Source organism: Amblyomma maculatum, chromosome 3 (assembly GCF_055883805.1).
Source record: "Amblyomma maculatum isolate TAMU_Amacu chromosome 3, ASM5588380v1, whole genome shotgun sequence".
NCBI classification, from domain to species: domain Eukaryota; kingdom Metazoa; phylum Arthropoda; class Arachnida; order Ixodida; family Ixodidae; genus Amblyomma; species Amblyomma maculatum.
In genome coordinates, this window is record NC_139346.1 from 10248372 (window position 1) to 10264280 (window position 15909).

Here is a 15909-nt window from a genome sequence, read left to right on the forward strand (position 1 = left end):
AGAAGTATGTTTGCTGGGTGTATGGAATCTTGTGTTATATAATGCATCTGTGTACAGTATTGCATTTCTTATGCGAGACGTATGCTTGCCTGTACTCCTTGATATCCATCAAGCATGTTTCCATGCAAATTGTAAGTCAGTCTACCTTTTGTCCCATTCGGTATGTTCTGTTGGACCCATTGTATGCAATGAGTGTGACCCATTGTATATACATACCATTGGCACATTCCCATTGGACCCACTGAGTGCAGTTGGTCTCACCTATTGGCTGCAATGGGTTAAGTGTCAAAAAACACCATTGGTTCCAGTTGGAAAATTAAATGGTTACAGTTGAAAATATCCAATTGGTCTTTTTTGACTGAGCTCGTATAATGCAGGCCCTGAAAGCATTAATTCAGGTTGAATAAGTACTAGTAAAACCCCTTAATTAGTAAAGTCACTCGGACCAGCAAATTTCTTTACTATATCTGCTTATCAGAGCTGCTGAGCCTAGTGGTAAAGAGTTTAAAAAACTTTGGTTTTTGCTTTTGCGTTTCTATAGGTATATTTTAATTCATGGGAAGTACGTCGGCGCGGCCAGACGCACTTCAAATTTTTGTCAAAAATGTATTTACTATAAAAGTGAAAAAATTACAGTTGTCTGCAGAAGACGAACTGGGACTTGAGTTTTCATTAAATGTAACCATGAGCTGTTTGCTGTAGCAAGTTCTATGCTCAATTCAGTTCAATTGGCTAGCCATTTGGTCTGTACATCAGATGTCAGTTTATTTTCAAGGTGAAGTTAGCAAGCAGGAGATATATATGGCTTGTTTCTCTTCAGTCTTATATTTTAAATAATATTTTCCACATGCTGTACTGGAAGCTTCACTTTCAGAAGACTGCAAATATAAATAAAGGAATTGCAGTACTCAAAAGCAGTAGATTACTGCTTCATGTCTCCTTATCCATAAAATGAATGAATGAATGAACATTATATATTTTACACTTGACCACAGCAGCTTGCAGTTGGTAATGTTCACGCCATAAACATTTCCACCTGTCTCTCCTCCCCCTCCCCCCCTTTTCGCCCGTGACGGCAAGTGTAAGGCACCACTGTGCCTATAGCTGACACAACAGTGAGTGCTGCTGAGCACTTTCAACTAGTTTTGAATTTCAACCACATTGCACCATGTGTCCCTTCGACGGACCCTCGACGCCACACGTACCTTAAATTCTGCTCGGAGAATGGTTGCGACTCAGCGACCGCAGACGAAAAAGCCACCACTCTGTAGCTTGAAAGTATAAGTGACCCAGTGCAAAAGCAACATAAACAATAAAATGGCATACAAGGGAGCTTGCAAACAAAGCTGATGAATTACACGGCAATATGTATATATATATATATATATAATGGAATAATAATGTTGGTGTACATCAACCATACTCACGACAAAATGCAACTTCAGTGCCCTCAGAGATGGGGAAAAGAAATCATTTACCCTGGAAGTATATTTATTTACCAATTAAATGAGGCAATGAGAACTACTTTAGTGCCTGCAGTGTCTTGCATAATTTATTCTTAAGGGTGGCAGAACCAATTTATCATGCAGTGCATCGGGTGAAGATATATTTCTCTTTTGGTTTTAATTTAGCGAGGGACACAAGAAAAGCAGCTGCTGTGGGAGAAGAGAACCTCAGATAATATACTAGCTGGTATTTAGAGAGGACATTAATGCAAATAATCTTATATTTAGGAAAACAAATCTGCTGTTATGAGCTGTATAACTGTCCCCGACAATTAATCTAATGACTTTCTTTTGAAGCATTAGTAACTTATTAATGTTAGTGCTTGATGTAGTGGCCCAGACCAAATGACAATAGTTAAGATAAGATTCAAATATTGTGTTGTAGATTATCAACTTTAGATTTGGAGAAAATTCTGAGACATCTGCAAAGGACACCAACAGACTGTGGCACTCTTTTTGCAATATATGTAATCTGTTCTGTTCCTTCTGTATGTGCATCAAAAATGACGCCCAGCGATTTAAAGCTGTAGATAATTTCTATTCTGTTATTAATTTTTAAGGTAAATAAAATGGGCATTGATAAAGTTGCTTTAAAGTTTAAAAGTCAAAAGAGATGCCTTACTATTGACAATTTTAACAAGTCCATTTGATCTTAACCGTGACTGAAGAACAATGTTTCCTCTTTTTAATAGGTTACTTATATATGGACGAATCAGTAAGAAAAAGCTTTTATCATCAGCATACAGAACATATAAAACGCTGCAAAACTACACACGCTGCACCTTCACTTCTTGCCACCGCTGCCTCATGCTTTCTGCTGCACAGTGCTGGGAATGTTCGCCCGTTTCTTCCCCTTAACTATTTCTTGGTACACTTTTACTCTCTGAACGGACCGCGCCGCTTCCTTTCCATGTTTGTAGACAGCTTTTTCCTTTTTTATCCTACGCGCTGCGTGCTTTCCCTCACGGCTCCAAGGTCTTTGTAAAGTAGGCTTCTTCTGAATAGTGCTAAGTCTGGTGGTAAAGCCACTTGAAAGGACACGGTGTTATTTTTGTCTCGAAATACAAATATATATATATATATATATATATCTTTTCCCCGTGATTTTAGGTAGTACGCGGGCGTCAATGTCATATCTTGGGAGTCGTCGCCGCGGCCAGGCCCACTTTACTATAACCGATTTTTACCAAAACTATCTTTACATAAAGGGGGGAAAAAGTACAGCTGTCTATGCAAGATGGACTTCAGTTTCACTTTACTATATCCGAGTTTATTACAACGGGGTTCTACTGTAGTTATATGCTGCATCAAGTGGTGAACAAAGCTCAGTGTTTCTAAATGCATCCATGAGTTACCAATTAATACTATCGATATTATCATATACATTCTGTCAGAATCAGTAAAACTGTATGCTGCAGAACATGCATGGTACAGCTAGTGAAGTGAAACTGCAGTTCCATTTTGCCGCCTATAGATAACTTGTTTTTTTTTTTTCATTTGATGTGCGTATGTCTATATACAATCCACATGGTAAGTGTAGACCGCATATAACGTAGGTCACGGGGTCCGCGAAAATCCGCACTATAAGCGGTACCGCACTGTAACCAAAATTTTTTTTTTTTTTTTTCAGGTAACAATACACACCAGATGGATAGCTTTCCTTTCAAAAACGTTCCTTTAATCACTGAACAAAATTCAATACACTAATCTTCTGGCCGCTTATAAGTTCTAGCATTCCGCGTGCAGTACGATCGCGGAAATCAAAGCGACCGCCGCCACGGAATTGCGTATGCGCTTGTTATCAACACGTGACAAGTTCCGCGAAGGCGGTCGCGCAAACCTTCGCCGTCGCGCTACACAGGGTATGCTAAAGCATCGCTTTTTGGGGCACATTATAAGCAGTTGGGAAAAAAAGCCGTAATTTTTGCCTGCCGCTGCCTCTTCACGGCGTTACGGATTAGCTCGTTTTCCACCGAGCTGAGGCATTTCAACACCTCATCGCTGAAGTCGTTCCTCGTGCAGTAGGCTTTTACTTTACCTAAGCATTCTATTGCGCCCTTGCACGAGACTTCTGGCGTGTCCTCATCCTCATTATCCGACTCATCGTCCGACTCATCCGGTGCGTTCTCTGCAGCACAACGCACTGCCGCAACGATTGCCTCGTCGGTGGTTGCCTCCTCAATGATGTCGGACACGTTTTCATCCTCGTCGACGTAGCTTTTGAACGTGTCGGATGCATCCACAAAGTGATTTCCCACAAGATCGGACCACACTTCGTTCGCATCGACGGCCTCGTCACCGACATCGCAGCTCCGATCGGCGTCCGGAGCTCCGTTATCCGAAGCTCCGGCATCGCGCACGAACCCAGCCTTCTAAAAACACCTCTTGATTGTTGTGGGTTTCACTTGCCACCAAGACGCTGCTATCATGTCAATGGCTCCGCGCACATCAACTTTAACAGCTTCCGGTCGTTGCAAATTTGAAACCACGCGCTCACACATGCGTTAGGTGAAAATTTTCTGCTGGTTTCCTGCTGGGATCCTGCTGGTTCCAGCAGTGCTGGGTTATTAGCACATTCCCAGCAGCTGCTGGAACCAGCAGCTGCTGGTTCCAGCAGCTGCTGGGAATGTGCTAATAACCCAGCACTGCTGGAACCAGCAGGATCCCAGCAGGAAACCAGCAGAAAATTTTCACCTAACGCATGTGTGAGCGCGTGGTTTCAAATTTGCAACGACCGGAAGCTGTTAAAGTTGATGTGCGCGGAGCCATTGACATGATAGCAGCGTCTTTTTTGCCACCAAGACGCTGCTATCATGTCAATGGCTCCGCGCACATCAACTTTAACAGCTTCCGGTCGTTGCAAATTTGAAACCACGCGCTCACACATGCGTTAGGTGAAAATTTTCTGCTGGTTTCCTGCTGGGATCCTGCTGGTTCCAGCAGTGCTGGGTTATTAGCACATTCCCAGCAGCTGCTGGGAATGTGCTAATAACCCAGCACTGCTGGAACCAGTAGCTGCTGGGACCAGTAGCTGCTGGGACCAGCAGCCACTGGGACCAGCAGCTATTGGAACCATTGGCTGCTAGGTTTCAACCGAGGGCTGCATATAGTCAGAATTTGGTGGATTGGTTCTCTGGGGGCTTGTCAGCCTACGAGAATTTGGTGCAGCGACTGCCTTGGACTGCACAAAGAAAATAATGGCAACAGCAGAGGTTTCAGTCATGACTCATAGTTTAATTTTATTTTCCATGCCCATATAAATTCTGCAATCTGCATGGACACATTTTCCCTTCGAGACTGTGGTACTGCAGCAGGTGTGCTCCAGCTCCAGCTCGGATGGTGCCATGAAGGTAGCTGCATGAAAAAAAACAGACCAGAAAAATATGCTACCAAAACCATGCTACAGCACATAAAATATGAATAATGGAAATTGAAAGCATCTACCCAAGAACCACATATTTGGTGCAAATCCACATGAGAACTGGTCAAGTGTGATGCAAACCACGTTTAGAGAAAATTTTCAATGAGCAGCGCTTCTACTAATGTGTGGATGGCTAGCTTTTGCATGTGCCTGTGCAGGCTGCACCAATGCCCACACGCACCCATGGCGTTTCATTCATTCAACCATGAGAACGCCACTCCTAGGAAAGTGTCTGCATTGCTTTAGGCAGATGCAACGTAACAACTGGTGTGGTATTGCCAGAAAGGTTAGATGAAATGAGGGGCTCGTTATGATACAATTTAAAGGAGCAAACAGTCTAGAAGTCCAAGGTAAACATTGGGGATAATTTTTCTTTTTAGGTTTGTTGTCGATGTTGATAAGAATGAGTGTTAAGATGATTTAGGGAGAAAGAATATTAAATGAAATGTGGAAAGAAAAACAATGCCGCTTTTCATGCAATATTATTTCTCCCAAAATCATCATGAGACTCATTCTTGTTAATAACAACAACCCTAAAAAAAAAAATTATACCCAACGTTTACATTGGAGTCGTAGACTGTTCGCTCCTTTAAATTAAATCAGAGATGTCAGAGGTATACCCATTGCTAGCCAGACATGACTGTTTAGCGGCATATTCTTTTAACCTTGTTTGGTATGCCACTCGTCATACACCCATACCCTGCAAATGGATTGGCATGGAAAGACAGTCTAGTTAGTCTATTTGCAACGAACCGTATCGAATGTGTGTTAACTTGCACAGTGTGTTAACTTGCGATTAGACGTTCTTTGAATCCTTGGCTGTTCACCATTGTTCGTACAATGCGAAAAACAATCGGGCGACAAAGATATTTTACTTGCCGAAAATAGCACCAATGATACTTCGGCAAAATGATATGGCCTATTTTAAACTAGGGACGACAAAATTACCACCTCACTTACTAGTCAATTACTAGTCACTCGACTAGTAAGCGGATCTCATCACTGCCGAACTGCGCTGGCAGTGGTGCGCGCTTGAGTCACAGTTCCCGCTTGCTTCACTGTTCTTTTCCTCCGTGCCTATAATAAGCTCTCGCAAATCCACTAAACGTTACACAACGCGAGGACTACAAAAAAAAAAAAAAAGAAATGAGATGCACTTTTTTACTTACCAAACACACGCAGGTCCTAGGCCTTGCAGATGTCACATCACATTTCTCAGTCTTGACAGAAGTTGTTACACCACCTTGACCGGTTCAAACTTACGTAGATGTTTCAGGTAAAATGCCTTAAATAATTCATACTGACGACGACGTTTAAATATTGTAAAAAGCACAAAACACTCCTGCATTCGCAAACACGAGCCAACACAGAACAGCTCACTACGTAAATGTCTAAACTTCGGAACGGCTTCTTTTGGCTTGTTGAGCGTCAACCGGAGACTGGTTACGATAGTGTCGTAAGCGCTGAAAATGCGCGTTTGTCACGTTACGAAAAAATACTCCTTAAATATTTCAAATTGTGCTAATATTACTATTTGTATACCATCTTACACGTAATTGTATTCGCTCTGCTCTGATCGTTGCACCAGATCGTTCGAAGGCGCATCGTCTGCTACGCTAGCAGATAATGGTGACAGCAGTAACAGCCTCGTGCATTACGCCGTGATAAACAAATTCGTAAAGATCAGATAACATTTTTTGCATCTTTGATGTTTGCAATAGCTCATAGCGGTATAACACTGCGGCTACCGGCCGAAAAAAAAAAAAAGCATAGCTTCTTTAAAAAGGTGTCTTTCGCAGCTACGGTGATATTTTGATCACGGAGCGGAAACATGGTGTAAAAACGGGTATATACTTTCCGTGCTACGTTTTTGTAGAATGAATGAGCTCGCGATAGGGCAATGCAACAAGTTCTCACGTGCGTAAATGAACTCCATTACATGCGTTTGTAAACTTGGGTGGGTTACTTGCTGGTTCCAGTAGCATTCCAGGAGGGAACCAGCAAAATTCTAAAACCAGCAAAGAAAACCAGCAAGCACCCTGCTGGAACCAGCAAAGCCAGCAGGTTGCCTGCTGAGACCAGCAGACGCTCACTGCTGGAACCAGCACAGCCAGCAGGTCGCCTGCTGGGACCAGTGGAAAACCAGCAGGTCGCCTGCTGGGACCAGTGGAAAACCAGCAAGCACCCTGCTGGAACCAGTACAACCAGCAAAAATCCAGCAGGCTACCTGCTGGTTCCAGCACAAACCAGCAGCTTCCAGCAAGAAACCAGCAGAAAATTTCCACCTGGGAGGGCTTTCACCGTAGCAATCACGCCTTGATCAAGAGGCTGGCTCTTCGCAGTGGTGTTTGCCGGCAGAAATTTCAGGCTCACTGCACTCAGTTTTGGTTCAACATTGTGAGCAGTGCAGTTATCAAGCAATAAAACGACTCTTCGTTTTGCTGAGACCATGTCGTCGTCAAACTTCTTCAGCCATTTGCTAAACAATTCTCGGGTCATCCAGGCCTTCGAATTTGCCTCGTATGTCACCGGAAGATGCTCCCTTTTTTTGAAACATCGGGGCCTCTTCGATTTTCCTATCACGAGCAAGCGCCGCTTGTCGGATCCATCCATGTTAGCACAAAACAAAACAGTGACACGCTCCTTTGACACCTTGCGGCCGGAGCAAGGGCCGCCTTTCAATGCGAGGGTTCGGTTGGGAAGCATGTTATAGCACACACCAGCCTCATCGGCATTGTGCACGTACGCTGAGAGTAGCGTCTCAAGATGAATGTCGAACCACGCTTGAATGCAGGCGTCGTTGACCTCTCCACTTTCGCCCGAAATCACCCTGCAGCTAATCCCATGGCGATCTTTAAATCGCTGAATCCATCCATTCAGTGGATTGAAGCCGTCATGTCCAAATAGGTGCGCGAAGTTCCTAGCCTTCGCTTGGAGAATCGGGCCACTTACTGGGACGTTCTGTGCTCGCACTTCGCGGAACCACCTAAACAAGGCCTCATCAACGTCTTCATACTTAGGCGTACGAATCCTTTTTCTTGCCAGAGACGCGCAGTCTTTTTCTAACTGCTTCCGTATGTTGTCACGGTTCTTCCAGATTGCGGAAACTGTTGTGTCAGCGACACCATACTTCCTGGCAACCGAAGCTTTCGTCACACCACTTTCCACGTCCTTGATTATGCGCTCCTTTGTTTCCAGAGATAAGGCCTGTCGTTTCCCGGGCTTTTGAGAAGCAGACGCCATAAGGATAGCAGCTCGGCAACGAAGATCTACTTGCAAAAAGACAGAAAACCGCCACTGCCCCTGCCCCAAACTGTTTGAAGGCCACGGATCACGGCCACGGATCCACTGCGCGCAATCGAAGGCACACAACACGCTGCCTGAACCTCGAACAAAAACGGAGGGTCCGAGGGACACCCAAACCGACCGTTTCCGCTTACGAAAAGAGCGAGGAAAAGTGCAGACGTCGTGCAGGCCTAGTTCACGAAAAGTTCAGGAAATCTGCGCACCTCCTGAGCGGTCAGTGCCAAAGTCGTGCAGGCCGTGCAAGCAGCCGATATGGAAGCAGACGACGGCTTGTGGGTTACGCTAGACGAAGTGGAAACTCGCGTCATTCCCATCTGCGATGAGAACGGTGCCCGAGTTCGCCAAGGAAACGGCTACGCGTACTCGACACCAGGTATAGTTCACTAAAGAAGCCAACACGTGTATGACATGATGCACGTTGTTGTAGAAATCGCTTAACATGTAACTTGGCGAGCGTGTACTTGAATTGTGTCCAGTAAAAGAACACTTGCGTTTGTGTTCCTATGGTCTATGTGTCATAATGCATGCTTGCCTGTCGCCCGCTTGAAGCTGCCATTTCAGGTCAGTGCCAGCAAAATAAGCATCAAAACTGGAAGCCTTAGCTGAACTGCCTAATTGGAATGTTCAATTTATTCAAACTGGCACGTGCTTCGAGTCTGTGCCAAAAGCATATTTAGAAATTTTGCAACTGCAAACCTCAATTGAAAATCATAATTTTTTTTCTGGACTGGGCCAGTGTCTCGATGAAAAACATACCATACTGCCCATATCGCAACTTTCACATAATAACAAGTCAAAAGACGATGCCACTGCACTGACTTGAACAAATCTCTGAAAGATGGAAACTATAGAAGTATGGGCGGGGAGGCTCCACGAAAACTGCTGAGTTAATTCAGATACAGCTAGGGCACACTCAGTACAACTGAACCTTCCAAAAACAGGAGTTTGCATTATATGTACCGTTTTTTCTGGCTTACAGATTGATCAGCCACACTGCTGAGCCATAATGCAAACCCAGTTCGCGGTCATACATATATAGTTTCATATAAGTACCAAAGGCGACCAAAGTAACCTCGAATATTCACCAGCTGTTGCTGCCTGCAGTTTCTTTCTGACAAGCGATATTAACCGGCCATACAGCCTGTATTTCCTGTCTCTATCAGTTACATTAAACACTGAATTATTAATTGCGAACGCGTAGCCTAGCTGACCGCAAAAAGGAATTCGGAGGTAAATAAATGCAGTGCCATAACGTACAGCCTTAGAGCTATGGAACAGAACACTGCACCAACTGCGTATTTGAAGGCGGAATACCTTCGGCAGAACAACGAGATAAGCAGCCCACGGGGAGCCTAATTCCCTTGCGTCGAATGAAGCGCACAATGCACAGCCGAACCCGAAGCCCAGAGCGAAGCTAGAAATTGCACTACACGAGAAAAACTTCGTCTGCAAAATCAAGCGCGTCCAAACTCCGCACTTGATTGTAGCAACCAAGCGCGGATTTCTCAAATCCTCCTAGATTAGCAAGGAGATTAGCAAGGACTATTTGATACATGAGTACGCGAAACGCTTCGACTGAAATAGGCATGGGAAATAAGCCATGAGTACAAGTGCGCGACCAACGCTATGACCAACGCGCCAACGCCATGCCAACGCCGCCGATACACATAAGTTAAAATTATTAAGAAAATGAACAATAACTTATTTTAAGCCACAATTTTAAGTTATAAATTAGTATTATAAAGGCTTCACTTGCTGTTGCGCACATTTTTTCTTTTGCTTAGTTTATGATGACGTAGGATGACGTATTTTGTGCGTGGCAGCAGCGTTTTACTGGAGGGGAACGCTCTCAATTTCGCTCTCAAGTTGTAGAGCGTGACGTCAAATTGACGTGGCTTTCACGTGACCTTAAGACGTCAATCGTGACGGATTACGGCATCGACCAATTGCCAGTGACTCGTAGCATGACTCCGCCCCTGAGGTCCCCGTTCCGCGGTCGTGCCTACTGCTACACATTTGTCGCAACGTTAGCCGAGGTCGACGAGGGACCGTCTCCTAAGTTTTTATGAAACGGCGCAGTTAATGCGCAGTAAATAAAATTAATAAATATTTATTCTACTGAGGAACTGCATTTACAACTAACTACATCAAGCATAAGGAGATGTGTTTTAGGAATTGCAATTAAATTCGCTCCTCAGTAACGTTTTGTCTCCGCGAGGGCACGCTGATGGCGTCAAAGAGTGCACATGGCGGCTTGCCAGAAAACAGCTGATTCCTCGGCTAGTTGCTATTTTTCGTGCGTCGCCTAAAATCGAGGTCCTGTGCGGATGTCGTGAGCAGCTGGAAAAATCCGATTGAAAACAATGAAGGCTACGAACCTGCAGTGATCAGCGTGGTGAAACCGTTAGACATGAAAATCGACTTACTGAAGAGTGTCAGCGTGAATCAGCTTACTGAAGAGTGTCAGCGTTGTCAAACAGTGTTTACTATCGATGGCAAAAGCGACGAGTGGGAGGATGTGGTCTGCTGTTCTTTTGTTTAAAAGAAAATACAAGATCATGAAGGCTACACTACTGTGTCTGCCGACAGAGGAACGTTTGCACTTGCAGTAAGGCAGGTGGCAGCTACTATGCAAGAGTTGGCAATTGCAGTGCGGGAAACGAGATCCGACACACGACCCTCCACCACGGACTCCTCGTGCAAGCCACGGTGACAGTCACTCCTGTGCTTCGCAGTCAGTTGACTTCGGCCACATCGGGCTCCGTTCCCGATATTCCGTTGATGTTTTGATGTTGATTGTTTAGTCTCTATAAGGTACACAAACTGTGATGTTAATGATTCCTTTGGTGTGTTCAGGGAAAGAAAATACTTTATTCAGAAATTTGTTATAGTGACCGAGGAGAGGACGAGCTTGTTCAGCCAGGTCTGGACAGGGATGTGTAGTATGTATTTCGCGCAGCAGGCTGTGTTTGTTAGTGGCACATTGTTAGAACGTTGCCAGTGTCTGTTCATGTTGAAAGATATCCCCCCTTTTCGACGGGAAAGGCAAACACATGACGCAAGCTTGGTGCGCGATGCCGGAGGCGAGCTGGTGAATCTGCTTAATTTCCCTAGTCTTATTATAAACAAGGGGCCCACCAGTGAGGTGTGCAGATTACCTTCAAGGCGAAGAATGTATGCTAGTTTTGAAGTGCCATCATGGAGTCTGTGTAGTGTTTCAAAAACATGTTCATTTTACACACATTCCTCATTCTATTACCTTTCCATGTTGTGTGCATTATGTACAAAGCATTTCAATTGAAAGGCCAGTTTGCACAAAAGATGCTTTTTCCGATTATTTGTTGAAAACGACTTGGAAAATAAATTCCAAGGTCAAAAGTAGGTGACAATTATGTACAGGGGTGCTTATCACATGTTTATGGTGTATGAAAGAGCGCTGAACAAGGGTTGAGGGGAACCTCAGCTTGTAAGCTGAGCCCACATTTCGATTTTGGCTAGCAAACCAAGGTTCATCCTCAACCTTTGTTTAGTGCTGTTTTGTATTGAGTAGCCATCTTATTTCTCTCGTTCTACCATGTTTATGGTGTAAAATATTTTTGAATGCTCATGTTTTAGCTGCCTCTACTGTCTTCAAGCTGCTCAGCACTCCCCTTGCAGTTTTACACGTTTTATTAGTGTACATACCATCTGCTCACACATTGCCTTAACAATGTATGTGTGATGCTTATTTTATTTTCAATAGAATTTTGTAATCATTCAGCAATCATTGTGGGCACTGCAGCCTAGTATTTGTACACCATTCTCCTAACAGCTGTTACAGCATTTAGCACTGCTCTCTAGTAGTATACCATCCAGCTGGCATTTTTACCTCTGATATGTAAGCATTTTGCACACGGCACCATGCATACAGTACCTATTTGTATAGGTAGCTTCAATATGTTGAAAGGGAGCGGCTTCTTTGAGCCCAATAATTGTTCTGCAATATACATGTCAATGTTGTATGGTCATTGTACATCAAGCTAAGTGTGCTGGTATGTATGATGTCTCTTTCTCAATAAAAACACTCGAGTGAAATACAGCGGCCAAGAAATAAGTGCTTCTACTGAGTATATGTGGCAGTAAAAAATCTTTGGTGCCATTTTCTGATTCCAATAAGAGTCATGGATATTTATTACCTTGCTGTAATGCTACGCTTTTCGGTTTAAGCATGTTTACCACACAGCTAGTGACCACAGCCAACTGTGCCAGGCTGAAAGGTGATAGCAGAGAAGGGACAGCAAGTTGGGTCTGGGATGACTTGGCATTGGTGTAAGCAGCCATGACTCCAGTGGGTAGTCACTGTCTCCTGCATAACCAAACAATGACATCCACTTAAGTCAGCCTTTTGCATGTTCTAGTATACAATCAAAGATAAATACCAACTAGCCCACAGTGAGGTGGTAAACATTCACAGGAATGTTGGCAACTTGTCACAGGGCTGTCCAAGCAAGCATCATTGTAAGGATAGCCTTGTAGCTTCACAGTGATATAAACAAAAATGTGTTACGATTACCTGCACAACACAAGCGCTACGGTTTCCTAGGCAGTAATGAGATTTCAAACATTGAATATTTGGTTGCTGCTGCCATAACACTAAATTTGTACTTTAACAAGCATTCATATGCATAACTAGTCCGTCTTATGCATGCAGCTTCAGCGAATTCAGACAATCGATCACTCGCCGAAAGACAAGTTAGCATCTCTGTGAGGCTCGTAATCCAACCAAAAGGTCTCGTTATCACGCAACACGCTTCTAGTTATTGCTGAAACGAAAAGAAGCAGGCGCTTTTTGCAGCGTACTCACACTTTCGAGTAGCGAACGTGTCGTAGGGAGGGAGCGTAACGAATGGGGGCAAGGCACTACAATCCCTAGTCCGTTCGTCCTGTATTTTGAGGTATATACAGGTATTGAACTTTTTTCAGGTGTCACTGGGTAATCTCGAAGACAACAGCTGGAAAGAAAAGAGATCTTTCCTCTGTTCGTTTCTTAACATTGCGAGGGGGAACGAATCCTTCTGGTTAGAAAACAAGACTTGCAGAGAAGCCAACTTACAGCAAGTGGTCGATTGCACATATTAATGCATATAATCAATATCGTTCGATAACCGACGCGGGTTTTTTACAGCTTACCCAAGAAAAAGTCGCAGGCGTTTAGCAGGCCTTCGTTCACCTTTCGGCGCGCAGGAGTACCGCTAGACGAACGCGTTGTTTGGAGTCCTTGGTCCCACGTACGGGGCAGCGAGGGTCAAAAGTGCGTATATTCGCGTCGCAGATCTGTAATAAAATAGGCACAATACAAGTTTACAATGACGTTTCGAAGTAGTAGCCAAACACACACAGTCAAAACCAACATTTACTCACTACTGTGATGTTCACAACGTAGAACCCCTTGCCTAGCGACTTCTTTCCATATCGCACCGCGGCGCCTTGACGACAGAGTTCCATGGCTTCCGCTATAAGCGCTCGCACCTGCTGATCGATGCCTATGCGATGCAAACGATGTTACGTTCCCGACGCAGGCTGGCAGCCCCCGATAGCAAAAAAACGCGGTGCGCATGCAGCCGCAGGGGCTGCGCACTCGTCCGTGAGCTGCGTGAGCCCCCGTTCATCGATGTTCGTCGGCAATCGCCGCACAGTCACTCCACTTTCTGCTGGTTTCCGAGTTGAACAGAGTCGGAACAACTAGTCCGGTACGTCAAACGCGTCTTCGTCCTCCCTCCTACGCCGTGGATCGCACCGACACAACTGTCACACAGCCAGCGCAACGCTATAGCAACGCAAGGAACACAGCCGCCATTTCCGCTCTACTCAGTTGACTGGTTTTGGGGTTACCTCGTTTCGCTCACAATTTCAGTCAATATTCAGCTCATGGGCAACGTCACCACTTTAGTCTTGTTGATGACGTAACCGCAGTCACCGGTGAGATCAGTGATGACGCAAAATTTTAATATGGCCGCCGACCAATAGGAGCGGGCGAGACTAAAACCCGCCGTGAATAGGGTTTTTTCGGCTGAAATTTTGTCCCTAGATTTCCCCAAGCGCATTGAACGTCATGTTTTTACAAAGTACCTAAATGCTGACTATTATGTGCCTAGTTGAGTCTGAATTTGTCCCCAGATTCGTGGCGGGCTGGCGGGCTTTTCGGCTCTTTCCTCGTTGTCGCCGACGGCGTCCAGAGCTTTTGGATTAACGAGCTCTGGACGACGCCGTCGTCGGCGCATTCGGGCAGTGTTTGTAAAGTCTCTCAGTTTATTGCCGTGGTGTTGCTGCAGGGGAGGTAGTGCAACGCACCCTTAACATTAAACCATTCAACTGCAAAAGTCGGACGTTCGATTCATGGGTGCCGAGCAAATTTGCGATGTCTGCGTCAACGATCTGACATCGGCCGTCGCTTCTCACGTAAGCCATTGTCATTGCTGTTGTTTTTTGACATAGTGCGCTGAGTGCAGCGGTAGGTGGGTGTCGTGTCCATTTTTGTCCGCGAAATCAATGCGAGAGGTGTCATTTAGCATTAAGCTAAACAGCAACCTGGTACTTAATTGTTTTTGAAATTAGCGTGCAGTTTGTCAATTACTTATATCTCTGTGGCATGGATGCCACCTTCTAGCTTTGGAAAGCAATCTGAAGACGGTGCAAAACTCGTGTGTTTTATCAGAACATGTATGGATATATAAACAGTATAGCAAAAATGACTTTGGAAGGAATTAAATTGTTTCCAACAAAGCTTTGCGCAAATACATTTTTTTTTTCTATCAGGAGCTTGCGACAGCGCAACACGACAACGTAGGCACTATACTGTGTCAGCTTGCTGCTTATCTGATTCTAATTTAAGATGATTAGCATTACCAGCATTTGTTGTTTTAGTGGTTATTTTATTACATATACAAAAGGAAAGAAAAGATGTTTGCCAGCCCCGGTATCTGATATCTGAAGCACCTGAACAGGGGCGGTGGAATTGAAGGGATAGTGAGGAAGGGGTAGAGGAAATCAAAGAGGTGAACGAGAGGGAGAAAGGGCAGGGTAGGTAAAAATAAAAAATATATATGTTGTAATAGGGCGTTTATTGACGCTCAGATGGAGAGCTGTGAGGACAGGACCTTGCAACGGCGAGCCCAGCGTACTTCTTCTTCGTCGCACAACGCACAGGTGCATGTCGATGGCGATGACTATCACAGTACATTTTCCCCCCGGGTAAAAAAAGGAGCCATCCTGGCGACTTATGGCGCGGAAAGCACAGCGGGGTCATAGAATGGCTTCAATCGGTTCACGTGAACTGTTTCACGACCACGGCGACGCAAGTCCGCAGAGGGCGTGACGGGCTCAACTACGTAGTTGACTGCAGATGTTTGCTGGAGGACCCTATATGGCCCGTGGTAGCGAGCAAGAAACTTCTTTGAAAGGCCAGGGGTTGTGGAGGGCACCCAGAGCCACACCAGTGTGTCCGGGAGATATGGCGAGGCTTCGCCGGTATCACGGAGGTATTTTTGTTGCCACTGATTTTCTGTTGTGAGAGAGCGGGCGAGCTGACGGCATTCTTCTGCGTACGTGACGGCATCGGATAGCGGGGAAGATTCGGAAACGTCAGGGCGGTAGGGAAAAAGTGTGTCCATAGTACAAGGTGGCTCGCGCCCGTAAAGG

At 44.9% G+C, this 15909-nt stretch overlaps 2 long non-coding RNA genes across 3 annotated transcripts in view; one reads left to right on the forward strand and one right to left on the reverse strand.

Moving 5' to 3' along the window:
• The window catches only part of LOC146194200 (uncharacterized), a 290048-nt gene that overhangs the window by 255502 nt on the left and 18637 nt on the right, over positions 1-15909 (forward strand). The gene's annotated exons all lie outside the window — the stretch shown is intronic.
• On the reverse strand, positions 11542-14192 carry LOC146194212 (uncharacterized). Its single transcript, XR_014705826.1, has 3 exons — positions 13633-14192; positions 13402-13545; positions 11542-12577 (listed from the first exon to the last, which is right to left on the reverse strand). It is a non-coding gene; the product is annotated as an uncharacterized LOC146194212 (long non-coding RNA).